General features: G+C 52.8%; 1 long non-coding RNA gene across 2 annotated transcripts; it reads right to left on the bottom strand.

The window, feature by feature from the left end:
• Positions 1–1,352: 1,352 nt before the first annotated feature.
• On the bottom strand, positions 1,353–8,135 carry LOC142918157 (uncharacterized). 2 transcript variants are annotated; one of them, XR_012937427.1, is made up of 4 exons: positions 8,070–8,135; positions 5,011–5,142; positions 4,488–4,680; positions 1,353–2,075 (listed from the first exon to the last, which is right to left on the bottom strand). It is a non-coding gene; the product is annotated as an uncharacterized LOC142918157 (long non-coding RNA). The 2 variants fall into 2 exon arrangements; XR_012937426.1 differs by lacking the exon at positions 1,353–2,075 and having other exon boundaries at positions 4,324–4,680.
• Positions 8,136–8,738: the final 603 nt, after the last annotated feature.

Below are 8,738 nucleotides of genomic sequence, written 5' to 3'. Positions count from 1 at the left end.
AGGCTTATTAAATAGGATTATTAAATAGGCACAATAAATAGGCTTATTAAATAGGCTTATTAAATAGACTTATTAAATAGGCTTATTAAATAGACTTATTAAATAGGCTTTTTAAAAAGGCTTATTAAATAGACTTATTAAATAGGCTCATTAAATACTGACTATGGAACTACCTATCGTACCCTTTGGTTCTTTCGGTAAAAAAAACAAAACAAAAATAGATCACGACGTTCCGATCGCAGCAACAAGCGACCGTCTTCACAGTCACTTTACCGGAAGAACCAAAGAGCGTGGATCCCTGCAGTCACGAAAGCTTCAAATCAGGATTGACGACTTTGTGTGTTCAGTTTGTCATCCTTCCCCAGCACCTCCGATGAGCACGGTTGGCTACGTACGGCGCGTAAGAAGTTCAACGTACGTACGCAATGAGGGGGTGCTTCTTTTATTCACACGCGGCACAGCGCAGGCCAACCTCAAATTCTCATTCTGAGCGCGGCGTCTCCGCCGGCCACACGCACGGTCGGTCACGCGGCGCCGTTCCACCCGTCCGCTCTCGGCTTCGCCGCTGGCCGGCGGCGTGCCGGGAAGGGCAGCGACGGAACCCCCGCAGGAGATCTTCCGCGCGCGGCCGCACGACGGAGAGAGACGACGGCGAGCGGCAACGCAGCCCGGGACCCAAGGCTCCACGCGCGAGCCCCGAGTCCTCCTCCGCCCACCGCTTCTGTCGCCGCAAAGTGCGGCTAGGCTCCGCCTCTGGCCACGCCCTATCGCGGAACCTTCCAGAGGGTTCCCGGCGAGCCCCGCCCATTTACCCTTGGCCTAGATACCTCTCCCTTTCGGATTGGATGTTGCTTTAGCGGTGCCTGTACCCGTGCTTCTGTTTTCTAACCAACAGGTGTCATCATGTCATTACATCACCCCCCCCCACCCCCCCCCCGTAATAAAAAAACATGTAGCCTTCCTGGCTAATATCTTGTTTGGTTCTTTCGGTAAAGTCACCACGTAGAATGAGAATAAAATAAAACAATAAAATTCTCACGACGTTTCGGCCACGACACAAGTGGCCTTCTTCAGGTGAAAGGAACAAACCTGTCGGGACGACAGAGCTACAATAAATGACGGAGCTTCAATAATGAAGCTCTGAAGAAGGCCACCTGCGTTGTGGCCGAAACGTCGTGAGAATTTTATTGTTTTATTTTATTATTTTATTCTCATTCTACGCGGTGACTTTACTGAAAGAACCAAAGAAGATGAATCCTTACAGTCACGAAAGGTTTAAATCGAAATTTTCCTGGCTAATACTCAAATAACAGGTAAGTGCGCCCATGTGCAGGATAACAACAACAACAATATCTATAAAAGCAGGACTCCAGTTATTTTCCTTAAAAAGGCAGAACAATCCGCAGGAACAACACCTAAAGACGAGGGAACAAGGAGCGAAGGGAACATTTACGAAAGGGAACAAGACTTAGGAAAACGAACAGAACAGAACTGAACAACAACCATAACCTCTCCGCCATTCCCAAACCAATACCCAAAATATGGAATCAACGGAATCGCAAGCATTTGGACCGAGTTAACCTCGACCAGAACTGAACAACAACAACAACCACAACCTCTCCGCCATTCCCCGACCAATACCCAGAATATGGAATCAACGGAATCGCAAGCATTTGGACCGAGTTAACCTCGGCCAGAACTGAACAACAACAACAACCACAACCTCTCCGCCATTCCCGAGCAAATACCCAGAATCAGGAGTCAACGGAATCGCAAGCGTTTGGACCGAGTTCGCGACGCCGAGTTCCGTTGACGGGGGACGGGTCTTCCGCCCCTGCTCGGGCGGTGCGCGTGCCACGAGAACGGCCGGAGACACACGGGGTGCAACGCAGGAGGCACGGGTGCAGCAGGAGGCACGGGTGCAGCAGGAGGCACGGGTGCAGCAGGCTCGGCGGCAGCAGCCACCTCCCTCGGTCCCGGCGAGGCTTCGATGCGACGGGCGGCACGGCGCGATCCTTCCGACGCACGCCGTCTGAACGCACACGCCATCCCCGGCTCGCCGGACGCACTGGACGCTGGCGGACCAATTTTCGGAGACGGGGGAAGAGGCAATCCGTGGCAGGACAAACGGCTTCGGCCGAGACGGACGGACGAACCAACGGCGAAGGCCCAGCCGGAAACGCGCAAACTGCGGCCGCTTAACCTCGGCCACTTCCACGGGCTCTTGCCGGGGGGCTGATGCAGCTTAGGGGACGTAACCAACCGGCACCCGCAGGCAACGTAACCATGCTCCGTCACCAATGGGCCATGCTAGCACGTGATCCCGTTTCCCCGCAATACGTTCATTACTCTTTGGTTCCATTCGGTAAAGTCACGTATTTTTACCTACGTGGTGACTTTACCGAATAGAACCAAAGAGTATGGATCCTTGCAGTCACGAAAGCTTCAAATCTAGAATACGTTCGTTGTTTCGCCCGTGCTTTGGCGGCGTTAAATTTTGCCGCCTCCCGAGCCGTGGAAATGCATTGCGGGGTAATTTTCACATGCTCTGGGCAACTTGGATTTCCCCTTAGCCAGTGGCAAACCCAATTGGGCATCTACAGGGGGTACATTCTGCCTCCCATACATGAGAAAAAATGGTGAAAATCCCGTGGAAGTATGAGGGGCCATCCTATATGCAGCTAGTACACTCGGAACATGCAAATCCCAGTCCGTTTGCGCCGCGTCAATCGCCTGACAGAGCATGGAGGTCAGAGTTCTATTCAGGCGCTCCACCATCCCATCTGTCTGGGGGTGGTACGGCGACGTTTTAATTATCTTAGCACCTAAAGCGTCGCAAACCTCGCGCAGCAGTTTAGATGAGAAATTCAGAATTATCCTGTATATAAATCACAACAGTGTTTGTGTTCATCATCAAGTGCAGCAAACGATTTTCATCCACAGACGTCACTTATGCTCAGACGGCCTAAGCACAGCTCAATGGGGAACCAAATGAAGACGTGTATTTGTTATTGTGGCCATGCACTCTAAACTACGGACCACACAGTAAACCGCTGTGGTCTGCGCCCCTTCAACGCAGGAGAAATATCAAAACTAAACCACCTCTCTCCTGAAGCCCTCTCGCGAAGACCAGCAAGCCTCAGCGTCGGCATTTAGCTGCTGAGCACATCGCTGGTGCCGTCGCGCACGAGAATGGAATTTCGGAATTGCTCGGATTTCGCACGATTCAGGAAAAATGACCCAAACACTCTCAGAAAGATCCTCAAAACTCGGGACGGACGGCAGCCAGGCGCGGTTCGTCCACCAGGGGGCGACAGGGGCGCTGACGAATGTAACTCCGGCCCCACGGGGTTCAAATTTGAGTGCGACAGCCACCGCAGTTGCCACAGCTCATCTGCAACGCGTCGTGAGACAAAGGCAAAGGCGCAGCTCTGCAACGTGTCGCTTGTGCCACGGCCCCCCGGGTGGGACGGACCTCCAACAGAAGATGCTGCGGTGAGCTCCTCTCGAGGGGCATCTGGGCCCTACACTTCCAAGCTATCCATCTGCTTGTTGAAATAGGCGAGAGTGCCCACACTTTACCCCACCACCACCACACGTGCGTCCTGACGATCGACTGCCCATTATGACTGCTTTGACTGCGATCACACCACAGACGCTTCCCAAAAGATCACGGCCGTGCGTCGTTTCTTCGGTATTGACGAGCAAAGCGAGCGGACGATACTGCGTCGCGAGGCAGTGAACCCCTTTCACCTTGCCTCGGCTGTGAAGCCCTTCCGTTTGATTTAATCTCGCACGACCTGAGGAATGCGAAATTAATTTCAGATTTGTTTCCACGAGGAACACATCGGTGGTGGTGGAGGGGTTTGTGATGCCGGCTGTCCAGGATTATAACTCATGCTGGGCGACCACTACGACACTGACGTTTAATGGCCAAAACAATAAACATTTGATATAAAATACCCAACATGATATATGGGTGGTTGAGTGTCTGGGTGAGTGGGTGGGTGGGTAAGTTGTTGGGTGAGTGGGTGGGTGGATGAGTGAGTGGGTGGATGAGTCAGTGGGTGAGTCGCCGGGTGAGTTGGTGAGCGGACAAGTGAGTGGCTAGATGAGGATGCTAATCTATGGGTCTCTTTGTGAATCTACCCCTTACAAATTTGTCCTCCTTCCGTACCCCTCACATCATCTCCCACGTGGCAAGTCCGATAAGACTCGATCTATAATCTCAATGGCATTTTTATGTGTATATCCCTCTGATCTCTCCGGCCTTGCCCCATCCCTCCCCCATCGTCCCTGCCTCTCCCCCCATCTCCCCCGCCTCTCTATCCCTCCTCTCTCTGTCTCTCCTCTCTGTGTCTCTCGCTCTGCCTTCGACCTGTCTCTCTCCACCCACCCCTCCCGCGACTTTCCTTCTGGCCCCCTCTTGCTCCCACCTGGCCTTGTCCGCGTCCTGCCTCTGCTCCTCCCTCTTGCCCTCGGCCCACCTCACTGCACGCTCTCCCCTCTGGGCGTCTTGATGTCCGTCATCTCTCCCTTCTTGCTCTTCCGTAATTTGAGGCTCCTCCTCTCTGCCCTGACTTCTTTTCCCTCCTCGCTCTCCTCTCCCTTCCCGCTCCATCGGAGCTCTTCGGTCGCTCTCCTCGTTCCCGAGCGACGGTGGCCGTGCGGGGAGCAAACCTGTAACGTCACAACCGTCACCGCCGTCAGCATCACCTCTAACACCGTCACCAACGCCATCAGCGTCACCAACGCCATCACCTCCAACACCGTCACCTCCGTCAGCACCATCAACAACAACAAGCGGCAGGCTACGTGCATATTCTTTGGATCTTTCGGTAAAGTCACGTAGATAAGTGACTTACCGTAAGACCCAAAGAATATGAATTCCTGCAGTCACAAAAGCTCTAAGTCACGGCTATAAGTGCACTTGAAGGTCACGTGAAGTGTCGAACGCCTGGTGCTGGCAGGAGGTCAAGGGACAGACCCAGGTGCCACGGGTCGACTCACTGAGCCTGCTGCCGCTCCTCTGCACTCCGTTGTTGCAGGAGGGCGACTGCCTCAAACTGCCCAGTAGCAGCGTCCTTCACGAGCCTCCTCCACTGACTCTGAAGATGGTCCACACAAACTCCACTCACTCATCTGTAGAACAGGGGGAGATCACACAAACTCCACTCACTCATCTGTAGAACAGGGGGAGATCACACAAACTCCACTCACTCATCTGTAGGACAGGGGGAGATCACACAAACTCCACTCACTCACTCACTTTGTAGAACAGAGTGAGATCATACAAACTCCACTCACTCAATCTGTAGAACAGGGGGAGATTATACAAACTCCATTCACTCACTCTGTAGAACAGGGGGAGATCACACAAACTCCACTCACTCATCTGTAGAACAGGGGGAGATCACACAAACTCCACTCACTCATCTGTAGAATAGGGGGAGATCACACACACTCCACTCACTCATCTGTAGGACAGGGGGAGATCACACAAACTCCACTCATCTGTAGAACAGGGGGAGATCACACAATCTCCACTCACTCATCTGTAGAACAGGGGGAGATCACACAAACTCCAGTCACTCATCTGCAGAACAGGGGGAGATCACACAAACTCCACTCACTCATCTGTAGAACAGGGGGAGATCACACAAACTCCACGCACTCATCTGAAGAACAGGGGGAGATGACACAAACTCCACTCACTCATCTGTAGAACAGGGGGAGATCACACAAACTCCACTCACTCATCTGTAGAACAGGGGGAGATCACACAAACTCCACTCACTCTGTAGAACAGGGGGAGATCACACAAACTCCACTCACTCACTCTGTAGAACAGGGGGAGATCACACAAACTCTACTCACTCATCTGTAGAACAGGGGGAGATCACACAAACTCCACTCACTCATATGTAAAACAGGGGGAGATCATACAAACTCCACTCACTCATCTGTAGAATAGGGGGAGATCACACAGACTCCACTCATTCATCTGTAGAACAGGGGAGATCACACAACCCCCACTCACTCACTCTGTAGAACAGCGGGAGATCACACAAACGCCACTCACTCATCTGTAGAACAGAGGGAAATCGTGCAAACTCCACTCACTCATCTGTAGAACAGGGGGAGATCACACAAACTCCACTCACTCATCTGTAGACCAGGGGGAGATCACACAAACTCCACTCACTCATCTGTAGAACAGGGGGAGATCACACAAACTCCACTCACTCATCTGTAGAACAGGGGGAGATCACACAAACTCCAGTCACTCATCTGTAGAACAGGGGGAGATCACACAAACTCCACTCACTCACTCTGCAGAACAGGGGGAGATCACACAAACTCCACTCACTCACTCTGTAGAACAGGGGGAGATCACACAAACTCCAGTCACTCATCTGTAGAACAGGGGGAGATCATACAAACTCCACTCACTCATCTGTAGAACAGGGGGAGATCATACAAACTCCATTCACTCATCTGTAGAACAGGGGGAGATCATACAAACTCCACTCACTCATCTGTAGAACAGGAGGAGATCATACAAACTCCATTCACTCATCTATAGAACAGGGGGAGATCATACAAACTCCACTCACTCATCTGTAGAACAGGGGGAGATCACACAAACTCCACTCACTCACTCTGTAGAACAGGGGGAGATCACACAAACTCCACTCACTCTGTAGGACAGGGGGAGATCACACAAACTCCACTCACTCTGTAGAACAGGGGGAGATCACACAAACTCCACTCTGTAGAACAGGGGGAGATCACACAAACTCCACTCACTCACTCTGTAGAACAGGGGGAGAATCACACAAACTCCACTCACTCATGTGTAGAACAGGGGGAGATCACACAAACTACACTCACTCTGTAGGACAGGGGGAGATCACACAAACGCCACTCACTCATCTTTAGAAGAGGGGGAGATCACACAAACTCCACTCATCTGTAGAACAGGGGGAGATCACACAAACTCCAGTCACTCATCTGTAGAACAGGGGGAGATCACACAAACTCCACTCACATCAGCTAAGCCACGGATTATTAAATGCGAATTATAACTATCATTTGCATTATCAGCTGCTGTGTTGACCAACTATTCGAGCGAAACCATCAATAAAACGCAGACACACACCACACACACAGTCACACACCACAACAACAACAACCGCCATTCGCCACTAAGTGGCGGTGACGTCACCACGACGCTTGTGCCAGGCTATGTGCACCCTGAGGCCACGTGAAATGTCGAACGCCCGCTGGCAGGAGGTCACGGGGCAGACCCACACACAGTCACACACCACACACAGTCAGACACACACCACACACACACCACACACAGTCACACACCACACACACACAGTCACACACCACACACACACAGTCACACACACCACAGACACATCACACACACCACACACACCACAGAAACATCACACACAGTTACACACCACATACACAGTCACACATCACACACACACCACACACAGTCACACACCACACACAGTCACACACACCACAGACACATCACACACACCACACACAGTCACACACCACACACACACCACACACAGTCACACACCACACACACAGTCACACACATCACACACACACCACAGACACATCACACATACACACCACACACACACCACACACAGTCACACACCACACACACAGTCACACACATCACACACACACCACAGACACATCACACACACACACCACACACACACCACACACAGTCACATCACACACACCACACAGTCACACACACCACACACACAGTCACACACACACCCCACACATACACCACACACACACACCACACACACGCCACACACAGACACCACACACACTCACAGACACCACACACACACCACACACACACCACACACACACAGACCACACACACACACACCACACACACAGTCACACACACCACACACACACCACACACCCACACACACAGTCACACACACACCACACACACAGTCACACACCACACACATCACACCACACACACCACACACACAGTCACCGACCAGTTCTAGGCCCGCCCCAGGCTCTATCCACGTGGGTGACCCACTCGGCCGTTCCACACGTGGAACGGCGCCTCTACTGCTGCTGTTGTTTCTGCTGTTGTGGTTGTTGTTTCTGCTGTTGTTGTTTCTGCTGTTGTTGTTATCGTTGCTGTTACACCTCCCAGCGGGTTGTCTCACGTGTCACGTGCCCTTCAAGACTCGCGGGCCATCTTCCGGAAGACTCTTCCGGCCGTCTCAAGCGTGGCGCTGGACGTCTTCCGGAAGACTCTTCCGGCCGTCTCACGCGTGGCGCGGGACGTCTTCCGGAAGACTCTTCCGGCCGTCTCAAGCGTGGCGCGGGACATCTTCCGGAAGACTCTTCCGGCCGTCTCACGCGTGGCGCGGGACATCTTCCGGAAGACTCTGCCGCCCTGCGAATGCGTCACGTGATCACAGCCGCGCGCAGTCGCCTGTCCGTGTTAGCGGCACGGAACGTCGGACCTCCTGCACTCCACAAGAGGACATTGTTTCGTGTATAAACACACCACGACGGTGAGTGGGTGGGTGGGTGGCTGAGTGAGTGAGGGGGTGAGTGAGGGGGTGAGTGAGTGAGGGGGTTGGTGAGGGGGTGAGTGAGGGGGTGAGTGAGGGGGTTGGTGAGGGGGTGAGTGAGTGAGGGGGTGAGGGGGT

The sequence above is a fragment of the Petromyzon marinus genome, unplaced genomic scaffold, assembly GCF_048934315.1.
Source record: "Petromyzon marinus isolate PM22_M1 ecotype Great Lakes invasive population unplaced genomic scaffold, UKy_Petmar_22M1.pri1.0 PM_G_Scaffold_56, whole genome shotgun sequence".
In the NCBI taxonomy this organism is placed as follows: Eukaryota; Metazoa; Chordata; class Hyperoartia; order Petromyzontiformes; family Petromyzontidae; genus Petromyzon; species Petromyzon marinus.
Note: the sequence above shows the minus strand (reverse complement) of the source record. Positions and strands in the feature narration are given on the sequence as shown.